The sequence below is a fragment of the Saimiri boliviensis genome, chromosome 7 (genome assembly GCF_048565385.1).
Source record: "Saimiri boliviensis isolate mSaiBol1 chromosome 7, mSaiBol1.pri, whole genome shotgun sequence".
Taxonomy (NCBI): Eukaryota; Metazoa; Chordata; class Mammalia; order Primates; family Cebidae; genus Saimiri; species Saimiri boliviensis.
Genome location: NC_133455.1, coordinates 118,172,090 through 118,189,764, shown reverse-complemented (window position 1 = coordinate 118,189,764; position 17,675 = coordinate 118,172,090). Strand labels below are relative to the sequence as shown.

Here is a 17,675-nt window from a genome sequence, read left to right as displayed (position 1 = left end):
ACTTTGGAACATGCCTTCTCTTTGTTTGTTTGAACACATTTTGAAGGAGATCCAGGTGCCCGGGGTGGAGTGAGGCTCCTGAGTGCATTATTAAGCTTTCTCAGGGAAGTAAGATCAGGGTGGTATGGGAAAAAGAGCACCAGCTTTGGAATCAGATAAAGCGGAGTTTGGAACCTGGCTCTACCACCCACAGCAATGCCATCTTGGAAAAAGTGCCCGTGATTCTTGAGTAACCGTTTCCTTCTCTAAGATTTGGAAGGGTTTCTTTGAAAAGTGGAGACACTGTAAGGAAATTGCCTGGCACATAATACACATTCAATAACAGGACTCATTATATTCATCTGGGTGAGTCCTTTCTCCAGAAAGTGGATGGATAGCTGAATAGGGGATCTTCTATCCAAAAATCTTACTTCCCACTCATCAGATCTTACCAGTTACTCTCTTCACATTCTCTTTCCTCTTCATTATTCAAGAAAAAAAAAATTGGGTGGGTATGGTGGCTCATGCCTATAATCCCAGCACTTTGGGAGACTGAATCAAGAGGGTTGTTTGATCCTAGGAGTCTGAGGCCAGCTGGGGCAACATAGTGAGTCCTTCTATCTACAAAAATACAAAATAAAATAGCTGGATGTGGTGGCCCATGCCTGTGGTCCCTGCTACTCAGGAGGCTGAGGCAGAAGAATTGCTTGAGTCCAGGAGACTCACTTTAAGAAAAAAGAAACTGCTACTCAGGAGAGGGTAAATTACTTGGTCAAGTTCCCACAGGTAGAAAGCAGGAAAGCTTGCTTTCAAATCAAGATCCTCTGATTCCTTTTTACATGTTCTGTTTCATTATGCAAAAAGGAAACTCTGAAACCATTGTCAGCCTTTGATACAGATGTTTCTTGAATTGGCTAGCGGAGAATAGGGCTTTTAAGAAGTGCTCATAGGACAAGTAAGTCTGGTTGGAGGGAAGCGCCGGACATGGTAGTGATCTGGAATTTGGAGTCCTGAGAAGTAGGTAGAGGTGCCAGTGGTGTTTCCTAAGAAGTAAAGAGGTAGAATGAGAGCACTCATGTCATGAAATGTGGTGTACCAAAGAAAGGAAACGTACCTGAAAGAGATATGGAAGAGTATGGAAAATACACTTTCCCAAAGCTATAATTTCACCTTGGGCCAATCCCAGCTCTCTTCTTTACTATATTGACTTCATAAACCTCTCCAACTTTTTCATGGCCTTTTCTCAGGAATCCTGTCACCTATAAGAATGTAGCCCACTTTGTTCATAAACTAGAAATGGCTGGGGACATAGAATGGAAGCCCATGGTCCCAGGTGAGGCTATCTGGAAAGAGACAGTCTGGTGAAGGGATTAGGAGGAAAACAAAACTCTCTGGTGACTGAGTAGGCACAGGTCAGCACAATGCCATGAGAGGAGGAGAGGGCTACCAGGTAGCTGAAGTGAATACAGCACCCAGATTTCAAGAACGTAAACTTTAAGGGTAGTTGAAGAAAAAGGAATATGCAGCTAAATACAGGTGAGAATAGAAAGATGAACAGAAACAGCATTTAAGAGTGAGAACAATCAAAATCAGAAGTGTCAGAGGATAATGAGACAGGAGGAGCGTGTTTGTGTGTACTTGTGTGTGTGTACTTGTTTGTGTGAACAGATGACAACATTACCATAGCAGCTTCAACCCCACTTCCTGTTGAAGAGCATTTGTATGTCACTAAAGGTACAGTTCAAGGGATGGGAACATAGAACACTAGAACTAGAAGGAATCTTTGATAATTTCACATAAATTGAGGTCATGGGAATTGAATGACTGGCCTAAAGTCACAAGCTACTCAGTGGCATTGCTAGCATGCCTCTGTATGGTTCATTAGCTTTGGCACAGAGTCAGAAAAATACTTCAGCAAGGAATCAGAGGAAAAGAATTAAAAGGTTCTTCAAAAGCCACCAACCAACAGCATAAACATGCAGACAGAAAGGAGAGGGGAGGGGAAAATGTTCCAGGAAGCACAAGTCGAGTTATGAAAAGTACCACACAAAAAGACAATTGAGTCTTAGGAAAAACAGATACTCAAAGCAGAAAAGGCATAAGACGCTGTCTCAAAAAGACATACAAAAAACCAAAAAAAAATATAATTCTATGGACAGCTTGATGCCAGAGTGTGATAATAAAATGCACACCATAAATATTTAATTTTGCATGAAGAAATACAAGGAACTGGTTTGTTGAGAGGAAGGAGGTTTGGATGGTCACTGAAATTTAAATCAAAAAAGAGGATGAATAAACCTAGTTTGTTAAGTGAAAGCCTGCAGTTGGGTGTTCCAAAAAGGGACTTCCAGTAGGTTTTTCAGTGATTTATAAATACACATAGACAGTTTCAGAAACAAAGAGTCTATGAGAGCTATAAACTAGGCCTTGGGTTTCACTCTTGCGCCAGAAAAGATTAGAAATGAAATACTTGTTTAACAAGTATTTATTAAGTACTCATCATGTGCTAACACCTAAGATTGCAAAACTTTAAACAAAATGAGATTAAAGCAAAAGTTGTAACATTCTAGCGTCGGGTTTATAACATACAGAGATGTGATACATGTGACGAGGAACTAATGTAACATCTTTATCAAACAGATATAAATGACAAAGGGGTAGGTGATAAGTTGATCTGTAAGGCTATCAGGTGCTTTTTTTTTTTTTTTTTTTTTTTTTAACCTCTGCAATTTTTATTCCAAAGCAGAGAGAACTGTCTCTGAAGGTGCAGCATAAGGGCTCGTCAGAGCCAATCGCTGACAAGTGTGGAAACACACTGGTGCACACCACGAAAAGACGTCCCATCAGTCCATGCATGATGGATGCAGGGAATTCTGCCTCCCAGAGTTCAAGTTCAAATGGCTCAGCTGCTCCTTGCAGACCTTCCTCCAAAGTGTGCTATCTGGCAGGATCCTTGGGTGCCTGCTGCAGTCTCAGAATCCATTTTATGGACTACCAAGAGCCCCGTGCTAGGTCGCTGGCACTGCAGCGGTGCTGGATGTAATATAATGGAAATGTCACCGTGCCTCCCCAAAGCTAGATCTGGGTTTAAAGATGCTGCAACCACTGGGTCCACACCCCCGCCACTGCTGTCACACTGGCAGGGCCCCGGCCCTTTTTTAGGAGTCACAGATCCCTCCTTCCTTGGAAACCTAGGACCCATTTGGCCTGGAGGGGGAGGAACAATGGAGATCTCATCTGACCAAAAGTGTGAAAGCAGCACCCAGGAAACTCGGTTAACAATCTGGACAATTAAGGAAACTCACCAAACAGAGGCTATGCCACAGATGCGCCTGAAAAGACCAACGTGGCTACAGAGTGGGTGGGAGGGGGACAAGGGAGATGAAGAGGAACACAGACAAGAAGGGAAATAAGAAGATGGTTCAAGTGACAAGAAACTAACACAGACAGCAGGTGCAACAGGACAACCAAAGGGGGATTAATCCTGAGGAGGTTTCCAGTTCTAAAGGATTTTGAGTGTTATGTCTTGCCATGAAGCTACTGTGCCCAGGGCTGGCAGGCTGGCAAGGCCTGCAGTAAATGAGAAAATACACTCACCAGGTCTTTCTGGGACTTTCAGTGATTAATTACATTAGATGGACTTCAAGACACACTGGCTTTATAATAAATCCTCCAACACACCCATATTAGTACAGCCTGAATCCAGGGCTGGTCAGAGAATGGAAAAGGTGGTAGTCCCTGAAAAGAGTGTTACAAGGACATATGCACTAGAGATGTCTCCAAGGTGGCATCTGCCCACACTAGCTGGTCAAAATGGGGGTCTTGCTGGCAAGTGCTAATACATTTCAGGGAAGAGAAGAAAACCAAAGAATGAGAGAAGCTAAAACTAGGGCTGAGACTGGAATTGGCAAACCACAAATCTTTGCTCAGAGCTCCTTTCTGAGGGGCAAAGGCCCCCAAGGCCTGATCACCGGTGCTAAGCTGCAGTCTCTGAACCTTAAAAGCCAACCACTCTGTTAACGACCAGAAAAAATCAGTGACTAGGGTCAAGACTGAACACTCCCAGGGAATAACACCGGCCTCACTTTCGAAAGGAGAAACCCCCAGCTGCAGTGTGGAAAATCTTACTTGTTATCGGCAACAGCACTGCCATCCTGTTTTCCCTAGGTAGCTGCTTCCAGGGAAAGGTGACAGGTATGGCAGTTAGTCATCTGCATGTCACTGGGGTGCAGGGGAGGTGGCCAGGAGCACCAGCATGTGAATGACCTACTATTTAACATAATGGGTGTGAGAAAAGGAGGCCTCTTTCCTCTCCTTTTCACTTCTGCTCCAGCCTATCAGGAGCCAGAAAGGCCAGATGGTGACAAGGTTTGAACCATGTGGACGGTCCTGCACGCAGGGCTCAATGTGGACACCTTCTCAGGGCATGCATCCACTGTGTGAACAAAGTCACCCAAGCCATTCTTTCCCTCCCCCAGTGAATGTGAGAAAGAGAAACAGAACTGGGACTTCTTCCATTCCCGAAGCACCTCGCATGGTGGTGGCACCAGCTCCTCCTCCAAGACGTCATAGAAAACAGAGCAGGTTGGAAACTAGATCACAGTCACTCCTGAGTGTCTTCACAGTTAAGACAGGCACATATTTCAAAAGGCAGCCTCTGGGCCCCCTCTCTTTCACGTGCACACACTCACACACACTCGCATGCTGTGAGACCGCTGTTCAGCTGCTGAGTGTAGCTGGCTCGTGTCAGGTAATGCACCACAAGGAACATGACCATAAGGGTCACCAGCATCCCACCGATCATGAAGTACTTGTCCTGGAAAGCCCGCTTCTCGATGAGCCACATCACTAAGTCGGACAAGCCCATCCATCATGTTGCCAATGTCAAGGATCTTCTTCCGAGTCCCCTTCAAGGTCAGTCTCTGGTTCCTCAGTCCACCTAAGATATTGTGCCCATCTAAAATGAGGTCATCCATGCTGTGGTGAATTTTCTGGAGGGAGGAGTTAAACCGCAGTGATTTGTCCATTGGTATGGCGGTGTCAGAGTCGTTAGCGGTGAAGGTTTGAGACAGAAGCTCTTCTCGCCGTCTCTCCTACTGTTCTCTTGCATGGTGCCGATGCTGGAAGTTTCTGATAGCAGTCTGTAGGTGCTGGACATTGTACTTTAACTGGTCAACCCAAAGTTTGGCATTCTGCCTTTGGTTAGGGGGCTTCTTGCTGGACAAAATCTCCGGGGGTTCTAGATGGCTGAATATCTGGTGTATGCTTGCTTGGATTTTGTTTTCTACTAAGTGCACAGACTGCTTGTCTGCAGTCTCCAGGCATCCCATGCAAGACTGGATCTCATGGACCTGCTTGTGCGTTTGCTGGTACAGGGAGTCCATGTCACCAGCCCCACAGGCCATGGTTGTGGCCTGCTATCAGGTTCTTACATTTTACATGAAGTAATAAAATACTAACTCTATGACTCTAAAAAGTTAGGAATATATATCGTAATGTCTAAGCAATCACTTAAAATGCAAAAGGACTAACAGATAATTTTTATAAAACATTAAATTAACCTAAAAAGAGCCAGGAAGGCAGTACAGAGAACAATAACAAATGAGACAAATAGAAAACAAAGAAAAAAATATAGACTTAAGTGCAATCAAGTCAATAATTACATTAAATGTAAAAGGACTCAACACTCCAAATAAAAGACAGAGATTGTCGGAATGAATAAAGAAGTAAGACCCAAGTATATGCTGCCTATAAAAGACACAGTTTCAATATAAGGACACTGATAAGTTAAAAATATGGATAGAAAAAAAACTATACCATACAAACAGTAAGCATAAGAAGATGGAAGTGGCTATACTAATGTTAGATAAAGTAGGCTTCAGGGCAAAAAAAGAAAGTATTACTGGAGTTAAACAAAATGGGAGCCTCCGGAATTAAGATTAGATTGCTGACTATAGAACCTAAATAATCAAAGAAAACAGAAGTAGGGGTGGGGGGAAATGTAGTGTGTACAGCAATTCCCCCAAATTCCCTGTAGTTTATTTTGTAAATAATTTAAGACAACTTGGTTCAATCACACTGAACTTCCTGGGTTCTCACTAGGAAAGATAAAAGGGAAATTTTCAAAGAATAGTCTCTTCAACTAGAAGGGAAACTTGGAAACACTGAGCTGTGTGGACTCTCCAGCTTTATGTATAATTGACATGAATGGGGATGACCAGCCATTTGTTTAACAAGTATTTATTAAGTTCTCTTCATGTACTAGGCACTGGGTTAAGCGTTTGGTGAACAATTCACACCTAGCCTCTTCCCTCATATTGATAAAACAAATAAGCCAACAAGTCACTACACCAGCTATAAACAGTGATAATTACTTTTTATCAAAATTTTGTTTTACTTTAGATTCTAAGGGTATGCATGCAGGTTTGCTACATGATATATTGCATACTAGTGGGAATTGGGCTCCTAGGGTACCTATGATCTAAATAGGGAACACTGTACCTGATGGGTAATTTTTCAACCCTCAACCCCTTCCCAACCTCTTCTCTTTTGGAGTACACAGGGTCCATTATTTCCATCTTTGCGTACCTGTATACCCACTGTTTAGCTCCCACTTAGAAGTGAGAACATGGCAGTATTTGATTTTCTGTTTCTGAGTTAGTTCCCTTAGCATAATAACCTCCAGCTCCATCCATGTTGCTGCGAAGGACATGATTTCATTCTTTTTTACAGCCGCAAATGGTGATGAATATTATCAAGCAAATACTCATGATGCTGAGATAGAGAATAACAAATGAAAAACAGGAAACCTACCCAGGATAGCATGATCAGAGAAGGGCATCAGAGGAGGAGGTGACATTTAGGAAAAGGCTGCAAAGAGAGACAGGGGTGAGGTCAGGGGAACTGTGTGTGCAAAGGCATTCAGGTAGGAAAGGGCTCAGGAGTTTCTAAAGAATTGACATATGGCCAGAATAGCGGGAGCTCAAAGGAAGGCAAACAAGGACTAAATCTTGTGGGTGAGTTCTATCAAACCTCCAAGGGACATTAAATCCAACCTTATATAATTGTCCATAAAGTAGAAAAAGAAGTAACACTTTCCTAACTCATTGACCAGGCTAACTTTGTTGCCAAAACCATGAGGATAATACCTTTAAAAAAAATGAAAATTTTGAGATAACCTCAATCATCAAATAGATATAAAAATCCCAAGTCCAGCAAATAGTAATATTGATATAGGCCCGGGGAAGTATTATGAAATAGCCCGAAGCAGCTTGGAAAACTGACAAAACAATTCATTGCTGCTTTTCGTACTGGAACATGCTTTCATAATGTTTTTCACTGGAAAATGTGCACCTGACTGAGATGCAAATAAGCTTTTAATGGGTAGCACTCAGGTTCTAAAAACACTAGCTTTCAGATGTTATATTCTAGAAGAGAACTGGCCCTATGCAAATTCATGGATGGGTGAATTTTGCCTTTGGAACTTAGTCAGCTTGTCTCCCTACCCTCAGCCCACAATTGCACCTTAAATGGTCCTATCACCTTTCCCTCTGGGGAAAGGCTTTGGGGTCAGGGTTGGCCATTTACTAGCTATATAATCTCTCTGCAAAACAGTGCCAATACCCAATTGCTTCAGCTGTTGTATAGTGATGAAATAAAAGAATACATGGTAGATGTATAGCACAGCATTTGGGAAGTAGCAGAAATTCAGTAGTTTTCTCTGTAGAATGAAAGACTGCTCTATGTTCTAGGATTACTGGTCTTTCAGGAGCAGAGAGGTATGATGGAAAATAATGTACTCAATATAAAATTTTAATGACATACATACAGAGTAATCCATCAAGCAGATTTCAAAACATACTTTGAGGGGCAACTATTTGTCTAAGGCTTAATTTCATTTGTTCCCAGATAGTTTGAATTGCCTTTGACAGCCATTTTTCTATCCTAAAAATAATCTCTTTCTTTGCCAAGTCTCAGCTGCTTATATCCAACAAAATAAAAGGATCTCACTGAACCTCAGACCTCTTTAATGACTCAACAAATATTCTTTCCATTGAATCTATTAAATGTAAACTTATTACTTTTAAAAGACATATCTTCAAGGTCATTCCTTGAATGATACTCTGAGAGTATCGGAGTATCATTAAATCCATACCCAAGCCATCTTACACTTGATATTTTGGGAATGCACACTTCAGTCAGACAGGTGGCCTTCAAAAGCAGAACCCGATTTCCACCCTCAAAAAGAGGAGTTCTGTTTATCTGTTTCACAACTAAATAAAGCATACTGATGCCTCTGTGAACTCTCTATGCCTATTTTCCCACTTTCAATTCTGTAGTAGAGGGGGAAGTGATAGAGTGATTTGAGAGTATATGATATAGCTAAGGCATTCATCATAGATCCATTATTGGGTAGGATGTATATCACATCACATTACAGGAAGCTTTTGCTCACTTTTTTTCCTACAGCTCTTTTCACTGTAGGGCACCCCATGAAAGGGCATCAGCCATAAAGAGGCTTCTCTTCTCTCCTTCTCCACCTCCTCCTCTTCCTCCTCCTTCTCCTCCTCCCCCTCCCCCTCCTCCTCCTCCTCCTCCTTCTCCTCCTCCTCCTTTCTTCTTCTTCTTTCTTCTTCTCCTTCTCCTTCTTCCTCTTCTTCTTCTTCTTTCCTCTTCCTCTTCTTTCTTCTTCTTCTTTCTTCGTTTATAAGACAGGGTCTCACTCTGTTACCCAGGCTGGAGTATAATAGAGTAATCATAATCATGGTTCACTGCAGTCTCAATCTCCCATGCTCAGGCTCCCACCTCAGCCTCCTGAGTAGCTGGGACTACAGGACTACAGTCACATGCCACCATGCCTGGCTACTTTTTTCTATTATTTGTAGAGATGAGGTCTCCCTATGTTGTGTAGACTGGTCTCAAACTCCAGGGCTCAAGTGCTCCTCCCACCCTGGTCTCCCAAAATGCTAGGATTGCAGGTGTGAGCCACGGCACCAGTCCCCCTCCCCTTTGTTTGTTAACACTCCTAGATATGAAATTTCAAACCACGACTAGCCCAAAATTAGCTCCAATAACAAGTTCTTGACTGGATGACTGACCACTTATTTCTATGGATACTGGCTGCCCATGATAGTTACTCAGATTCTGACATGATGCCTAATTATTGAGGTACTCTTTACCTGCTTCCCGTCTCAAAACAAATTTCTTAACCTCCAGGAAGGCAGGACTGTGATTGCCCTTGCCACTGGGAAGGACTCTCAGGGAAGAGGATCAAAACTTAACTATCCCTGTGGGAGCTCTAGAAAAATGAACTGAGGATGTAAGGCTGATCTGATCATCAGAATCACCAAGTCTAGAAGGGGAATAGCAACCTAAGATCTGAGCCATGCATGAATCAACAGCCACGAAATCACACCTGGTGGCCTGGGGGAATTAATTAAGTAGGGGGTAGGGTTCTTAACGATTTGGGCTCTTCACATCACCACCAATGACTGCTGTGGTCCTATTTCTAAGGCAGTTCTGTCTGGTTGGAGGAAGAGAATAGCCAATAACTTGAGGACATGAAAAACCCAAATCAGTCCCCCCCAGTAAAGAGATCCTATTAAACCCAAGACTTTCTCTTAATGATTTGATTCATATTCAATGGGCTGAATAGACCAAATGTAATCATATTGCTTTTAAAGGGCACCTTGTCCTTTCCACCAGCAAGATTCACTGAGAGAAAGCAAGAGTTGACAAAACATTTTAAATCATTTTGATCTCTACCTGGTTGTACCCCAACCAGTCCAGTTGTCCATCCACTCATTAGATGAACTAGTTCAGTGATGACTAAAACTGTCTATCAGCCCTGCTACGTAGGTAGACCCTATAACCTCACAGCCATCTTTATTCCTCCCTGTCATAAACCATATCCTTTTTCCCCCTTTAGAAACAGAGTACCAGGTGCAAATGCTATGATGAAATCCAGCTCAAGTGGCAGTGATCTGTCCAAGTTTTGTAAAGGCAACACCTGTGCATAGTAGGGCCAGTCTCTGTTTCTGAAACTCACCTACATCCTTAATTATGTCACCTACTGGAATCTTCCTTCAGATTCTACCTTGCTTCCAGGGTATGAGTCCTTATGACCACAGTCTTCCTCTGAGGTGACCTCCAGCCTCTGCCAAGCTCAACTCTTGCCAGTGAGCCAACATACTTAGCACCCCCCAACTAACATAAACTCAGCTCAGATTCTACCCAAATCCTTAGCCATGACATTGCCCAGGAAATATAAAAGGGAGAATGTGCTGTGTCTAAATGTAGCCCCTAGGAAGTTCCGTTTGGTAACATCTTCATCTTGCAATACTCACGCGAGGGCTTTGCACCTTCACACCAATCACTATTAAAGCTTAGCTCTCTGGGAAGCCAGCCCATTCTCACCTTTGCCTAATATAAATCTGTACCAGGGTGAGAATCCAGGAAGTAGAGGGTCAGAAAATGTGCTGCTTTCTTCTAAACAAGAAGACACATATTCCCCAGATCAAATTTAAAAAAATAATTCAAGGAGAAAATTCTTACTCTTTCCTAACCTTTATTCATAAGGTTCTCTTACTGGACTCCTGTAGCCTTAGTAAAATCCAAACTAGCATGTTAGCAAAACCTCCAAACTTATCCTATTTTCAATGTTTTTAGACTCAGTATTTTTAGAGTGTAAAATTGTGTTTTATAAAGAAATAATTCATTTGTCATGCACACTGATGACATGAAATGTGCATAAAATTCAGAAAACTAAAATTATCATTTTAAGTCCTGAATGACTTTTTAGGGGGAGGTTAATAAAATTTTTAGAGCACTTTTAGATTCACAGAATGATCAGGAAGAAGGTACAGAGACTTCCAGAATACTCCCTGACCCCACACATGCACAGCTTCCCTATTGTCAGCTCTCCCTACCAGAGTGGCACTTTTTGCAATTAAAGAACCTATATTAACACATCATTATCACCTAAAGTCTATCATTTACATTAGGGTTCACTCTTGGTATAGCACACTTTATGAGTTTTGACAAATGTACAATGCCCTGCACCCACCAATGTAGTATCATATAGAATAGATTCACTGGCCTAAAATTCCTGTGCTCCACAGGAATTCATGCCTACCTCCCTCTGATCCCTAGCAACCACTGATCTTTTTACTGCCTCTACAGTTTACCTTCTCCAGAATGGCATACAGCTGGAATCATACAATATGTAGCCTTCTTTCACTTTGTAATCAGCATTTCCTTTTCCTCCATGTCGTTTCATGGTTTGATGGCGCATTTCATAATATTCTCTCGTCAGGATGTACCAGTTTATCCATTCACCAACTGGAGGTCATCTTAGTTGCTTTCAAGTTTTTGCAATTCTGAATAAAGTTGCTATAAACATCTGTGTGCAGGTTTTTGTGTAGAAATAAGTTTTTCAGCCCTTTGGAGTACATTCCAAGGAGTGCAATTGCTGGATCCTATGGTAAGAGTATGTTTACTTTTGTGTGAAACCACCAAAATATCTTCCAAAGTGGCTGCACCATTTTGCATTCCCACCAGCAACGAATGAGAGAATTCCTGATGCTCCACAACCTCACCCGTATTTGGTGTTGTCGATGTTCTGGATTTTAATCATTCTAATAGGTATGTAGTGGTATCTCACTGTTCTCATTTGCATTTCCCTGGTGACATGTGATGTGGACTCTCTTTTTGTACGGTTATATGCCAACTATGTATCTTCTTTAGTAAAGGGTCCAAGTTTTTGCCCATTTTTAAATTATGGTGTTTGTTTTCTTATTATCAAGTTTTTAAAGTTCTTCACATATTTTGGATAACTGCTCTTTATCAGATGTGTACTTTACACACATTTTCTCCCAGTCTGTGGCTTATCTGATTCTCTTAACATCGTCTTTTACCAAGCAGAAGGTTTTCATTTTAATGATGTTTAGTTTATCCATCTTTCTATGAATAGTGCCTTTAGTATTTTATCTAAAAAGTCATACTCTTTTCAACAAGACTGGGCCTGGCACGGTGGTTCATGTCTGTAATGTCAGAACTTTGGGAAGTCGAGGCAGGCGGATCACAATGTCAGGTGATTGAGACCATCCTGGCCAACATGGTGAAATCCTGTCTCTACTAAAATACAAAAAATTAGCCAGGCATGGTAGTACATGCCTGTAGTCCCAGCTACTCGGGAGGCTGAGGCAGGGGAATCGCTTGAACCCAGGAGGCAGAGATTGTAGTGAGTCGAGATCACACCACTGCACTCTAGCCTGGCGACAGAGCAAGACAGTCTCAAAAAAAAAAAAAAAAAAAAAAAAAAAAAAAAAAAAAAAGTCATCAGTGAGGGGTGTCGTGCTTCTGCACAGAGCTGCTGCATGCTAGTACCCAGGTCCCCCCAAAAGGAATTTAGAAAAAAATTTTAAATAATAAAGTCATCACCTAACCCAAGTTCATCTAGACTTTCTCTTGTGTTATATTCTAAGAGTTTTATAACTTTGCGCTTTACACTGAGGTCTGTGATCCATTTTGATTAGTTTTGATGAGGGTATGAGGTCTGTGTCAAAGTTCAACATTTTGCATGTGGATGCCCAGTTGTTCTGGTGTCAATTGTTGAAAAGACTATTCTTTTTCTACTGTATTGCCTTTGTTGCTTTGTCAAAGATCAGTTGTGTATTTCTGTGTGGGTCTATTTCTGGGCTCTCTAGTCTAGTCCATTGATCTATGTGTCTGTTCTCTCACTGATACCACACTGTCTTGATTACTATAGCTTTATATTAAGTCTTGAGGTTAGACAGTGTCAGACCTCTAACTTTGTTCTTCTCCTTCAATATTGTGTTGGCTGAATGGCTTTTTAAAATTAATTAAAACCTTTTTGGATAGAAGCTTTGCCACTGGTATAATTCCTTGGCTTATCAAACATATACTTATATATCTTAATTTTTTAATGACTCAGAAATGTGTGTTATTCTTTGCCACCACACAAATGATCCCAGATTGCATTATCTTTTAGTGATTCTACTATTTCTATAACCTATTCTTTCTGTTCTCACCCCTTCAGTTCCTCCAGCCTCACTCCTTCATACCATCTAATTAAATGGAAATCAATCTAGGTTTCCAGGGGAACCTTATTTTATACTCAGGTTTAAGATAGCTGCTCTAAAGGTCCTGAGAGGAACTTCTTTTATCTCTCCCGTGGAAAGAATTACCCTCAAAAGTTTTAGATTCAGAGGCATAGTCCAGGCAGCCATGATACCCAAGAGCCTTACCTCAAGATATAAGGCACTGTTCTGATACAACTATAATCATGACAACAGTAATTAGCAGCTAAATATTAAATACATCTCTCTTCAAACATTCAACTTCTGGGAAATTTTCCCCTTCCTTTCAGTTTTCACCCAGTTCACTTATGAAACATATATTTATATATCTTAATTTTTTAATGACTCGGAAATGTGTGCGATTTCCTCTGAACTTTTTAAACTATTTAATGGATGTCACTCTTAACAATCACCCAAACCTGCAACTGTCAGTGACACATTCCTCCTCAAATCCCCCACTCAGACACCTGCAAGTTACTTTTCAATGCGTCTTTGCATCTTGAGATCTGGGAAGGACTGTAGCTTGGGAAGAATTACACAGTTCAGGGATTAGAACTGATCTAATGAAAGTTGATAAGACTTGTTTGCCTGGGTCATTGATTTGTAGCCAAGCCCAGCTCAATGAATCCAGTTTCTATGTTATCACTTTTCACCCTTCGTCAAGAGCAGGCACTGGAGGGACAGCTGAATTCACAAAGCCAGTATTGTTGCCTGTGATTAAAAAGAGTGTGGGATTCACTTTCTCCAACACAAGGGGGAAACTGAAGCTGACTCAACTAAGAGGAGGGCAAAAGGAGTCCTGGCCAGTGTCACCTCACCTGGAGAGAGGATCCAGAGAAGACTGGGGTTTCCATTGTACAGTGTCTGGGGAAAGCTAGAAGAACAGGGCTCTCATTGTTCCACTTCCAGCACTTAACTACCAAAGATGAGAGCTTCCTTTCTACTTATTACCCAGAGTCCAGAGTCTCTGGGAGAGGTAATCAGACCACACTGTAACATCCTTTGAACTCCCTGGAAAGCTTGTGCTACAGTAAAGCATGTGGGATCCTTATCAACTCTAATTCTCTTGGGTCTTCCTCTGCCATCACTTTCACCTGTGCAGAGTCGCTCAGCCTTGTTCAGTCATTCATTCTTTGCTGCTGCTGTTTGTTTCAATTCCATCAGAAGCTCACTCCAGGCAGCAGAAACTAACATAGAAAGCCGTGTCAGCCTTTTGCGCTCCAAAGCACACCTGACCCAGGGATGGTTAGTTATCATGAAGTCAGCCTCTTTGCAAATACTAAAGTAATCACAGTACAAACTGATTCTGTAATTAAAACCATCAAAAGATGCCTTGGTCTTCGGTCAGCATTATTGTGCCTTCATTAACCTTCCCTGGAAACAAAAACACTACTCTTTCCTCTATGTTTTCTACATTCTTCTTCTTTAACGCCAAATCAGGAGTTTCATTATTTTTCACATCAAAAAGGAGGTTTTACAAAAGGATCTGCAGATTTGAAAGATGCTGACAAGAAAGCAAACATGAATGGAAACATTACTTTTTAAAGGTATCTTTCTTTCCAGGAAGAGCTGAGCAGTGCAGGCATGTGGCAGAATAGGAGGTCATTTCAAAATATACCATGTTGAGCTTCACCCCCAATTATGAGCAGCAACTCAGTTTGATAATTACCTGGGAAATACAGAAATGGATCCCATTTGCACACAAAGAAAAATGTGTTTCATTGCAATACGCTTCATTCTGAAAATGTTCCCCCTTTTACCAACTTAATAATCACACACTACTCTCTAAGATTTCTTTTTCTTACTCCCCTCTCCTCCATACAGCTTGGATCATCTCCCATCTGGCCAATGAATCTAAAATGCAGGGACTTATATCTTAATTTTATTTTTCAAAACGAGGCTTCACTCACGCCTGTAATCCCAGCACTTTGGGAGGCCAAGGGGGGGCGGATTACTTGAAGTCAGGAGTTCAAAGCCAGCTTGGCCATCATGGTGAAGCTCCATCTCAACTAAAAATACAAAAATTAACTGGGCCTGGTGGTGGGCACCTGTAATCCCAGCTACTTGGGAGGCTGAGGCAGGAGAATCTCTTGAACCTGGGAGGCAGAGATTCCAGTGAGCCAAGATCGCACCACTGCACTCCAGCCTGGACAATAGAGTGAGACTCTGTCTTAAAAATAAAAAAAGTCAAAAGCTCTTAACATCATAGGAATAGATACTTTCTTGACAATATTACATATGAATATACATACACACAATATTACATATATATAAAACAAGAAACATATATATTCTCTGTTAAATTCTTAAATAAGACAAGGCCTTCAACTATCACTATTTCTAACTCTGTTTAATATTATTTTGGAAGCATTATTCAAGTCAAGTAGATAGGAAGAAAAAATTAGAAGTGTAACCCTTGGTGACACTATGATGTTTGCCTGGAGAACCCACAAAAATTCACTAGAAAATGTACAAATAATAAGAAACTGCTCTGGGGCTCCCACCGCCGCCTGCATCGCCACCGCCTCAGGACCAGCTGTATGATTAGGCCACGATCCTCAATGAGTAAACATATTCCCCAATTCTGTGGTGTTCTTGGTCACACATTTATGGAGTTTCTGAAGGACAGTGGAGATTACTGCCAGGCACAGCACGACCTCTATGCAGACAAGTGAACTGTAGAAATTGATTGCTACTCCACAAAGAAGCCCCCATAAGAGTGGTTATCCTGGACGCAGAAGTGTTTAATTGAAATCCACAGAGCATGTTACAAGAGTTCTGACCCGGATGGGGTAAACCTCAGCGCACTTCTTTTCTGTTGCTTCAGTATTACTGGATTGAAGAATTGCTGCTTCTTGTTAGGAGGATCATTTCATTTATCATTACTTACAATTTCATACACAAAGCACTGAGAATTTCAAGTGGAGTATATGGAAGTAGACTTCAGTTTCTTTGCATCATTTCCATATTCAATTTTTAAAATTATTTCATAACCCTATTGAGTGTTTTTAACTCAATTACCATGGCTTGAATGAACCACCCAGCCCCTGTGGAAGCCACATACAAGAACATGAGATTTCTTATTACACATAATCCAACCAATGTGACCTTAGATTTGTAAAGGAAGTTAGAAGTTGGAGTTACCACAATAGTAAGAGTATGTGAAGCAACTTACGACACTACTCTTGTGGAGAAAGAAGGTATCCATGTTCTTGATTGGCCTTTTGACGATGGTGCACCACCAGATTGTTGACGACTGGTGACGTCTTGTAAAAATTAAGTTTGGTGAAGAACCTGGTTGTTGTATTACTGTTCATTGCGTTGCAGGCCTTGGGGTAGCTCCAGTCCTTGTGGCCCTAGCACTAACTGAAGGTGGAGTGAAGTGTGAAGATGTAGTACAATTCATAAGACAAAAGTGGAGTGGAGCTTTCAACAGCAAGCCACTTTTGTATTTGGAGAAGTATTGTCCTAAAATACGGCTGCGCTGCAAAGATTCCAACAGTCGTAGAAACAACTGTTGCATTCAGTAAAACTGGGGTGCCTAATGCTATTGGAAGCAGAACTTGAGATAGGACCAATTTGTTATACATACTAGCCAACATGTTGGCTTAGTGACTAAGTCTAATGAAGCTTCCATAGGAGTATTGAAGAGCATTTTTACCAGGCCACAAGCTAGACAGATTTGGCAACTTCTGTGTTTGAGTTACAGTCAACCTACTTGGACACTTGGCAAAAGATTCTTGTTGTCAGCATATAGAATGTGTTTGTCATTCGTACCAATTGACCTTTCCCCAAATCACGTAATATTGAATCATAACTTCTTTCAATCTATTCCCATGCCAGAATCTTATCAATACATAAGAAATGTAGGAAAGTTTTGGCGCCAAAATACCCAGCACAATACTTACATATTTTTAGTACCATACAGAACTAAAATCCCAGGAACTATGAACACTCTAGACCTTGTGTGGTTTATGCCTTCAATCATTTCAGACGTTGAAAGTAGGGCCTACATGGTTATCTGCCTGTTCGCATTATGTTTACATCTCCCACATTCATACCAGTATACATCAGGTCTGCTTAACCATTGATTTGTTTTTGTTTTGTTTTTTTTTTTACCAAGTCTTACAGTGATGTGTTTATATAAATCTCACTTTGTGCTGTTGTAATAAAAAAAAAAAAAAAACCTCCATTTTGAATCTACATTGTACAGAAGCACATGTCTTCAATGTCTTCAGACAAAGAAGCCTTACAGTTAATTTAATGTTTGCACTCTGAGGTGCAATTTAACAGGGAGGACCTGAGAAAAGAATGGGAGAGGGCTGTTAATTATTTTTAGCAAAATGTTGCCTTTGTCTTGTGCAGAACATGTAGAATATGCTCTTTAGTAAAATATTTTTTAAAAGATAGAGATGTTTTGTTATTGTAATCATAAACTTCCTGAAATTCTTGTAATTTTTTTCCATACTTATCAGAAGTTGTTTACCAACTTACTTTGGTTTGAAGGTGTGATTGGTTTTTTTTTCCTTCCCAACCTCTCTTGCAAAAAAAGAAGTGGGTTTCTACTAATGAATTGAGCAGACAGCTAATATTTTA

At 41.1% G+C, this 17,675-nt stretch overlaps 2 pseudogenes; one reads left to right on the top strand and one right to left on the bottom strand.

Annotated features, from left to right (window-relative positions):
- Nucleotides 1-2,847: 2,847 nt before the first annotated feature.
- On the bottom strand, nucleotides 2,848-5,363 carry LOC101053879 (Golgi SNAP receptor complex member 2-like; annotated as a pseudogene).
- Nucleotides 5,364-16,110: 10,747 nt separating this feature from the next.
- LOC104652416 (protein tyrosine phosphatase type IVA 1-like) lies at nucleotides 16,111-16,609 on the top strand (annotated as a pseudogene).
- Nucleotides 16,610-17,675: the final 1,066 nt, after the last annotated feature.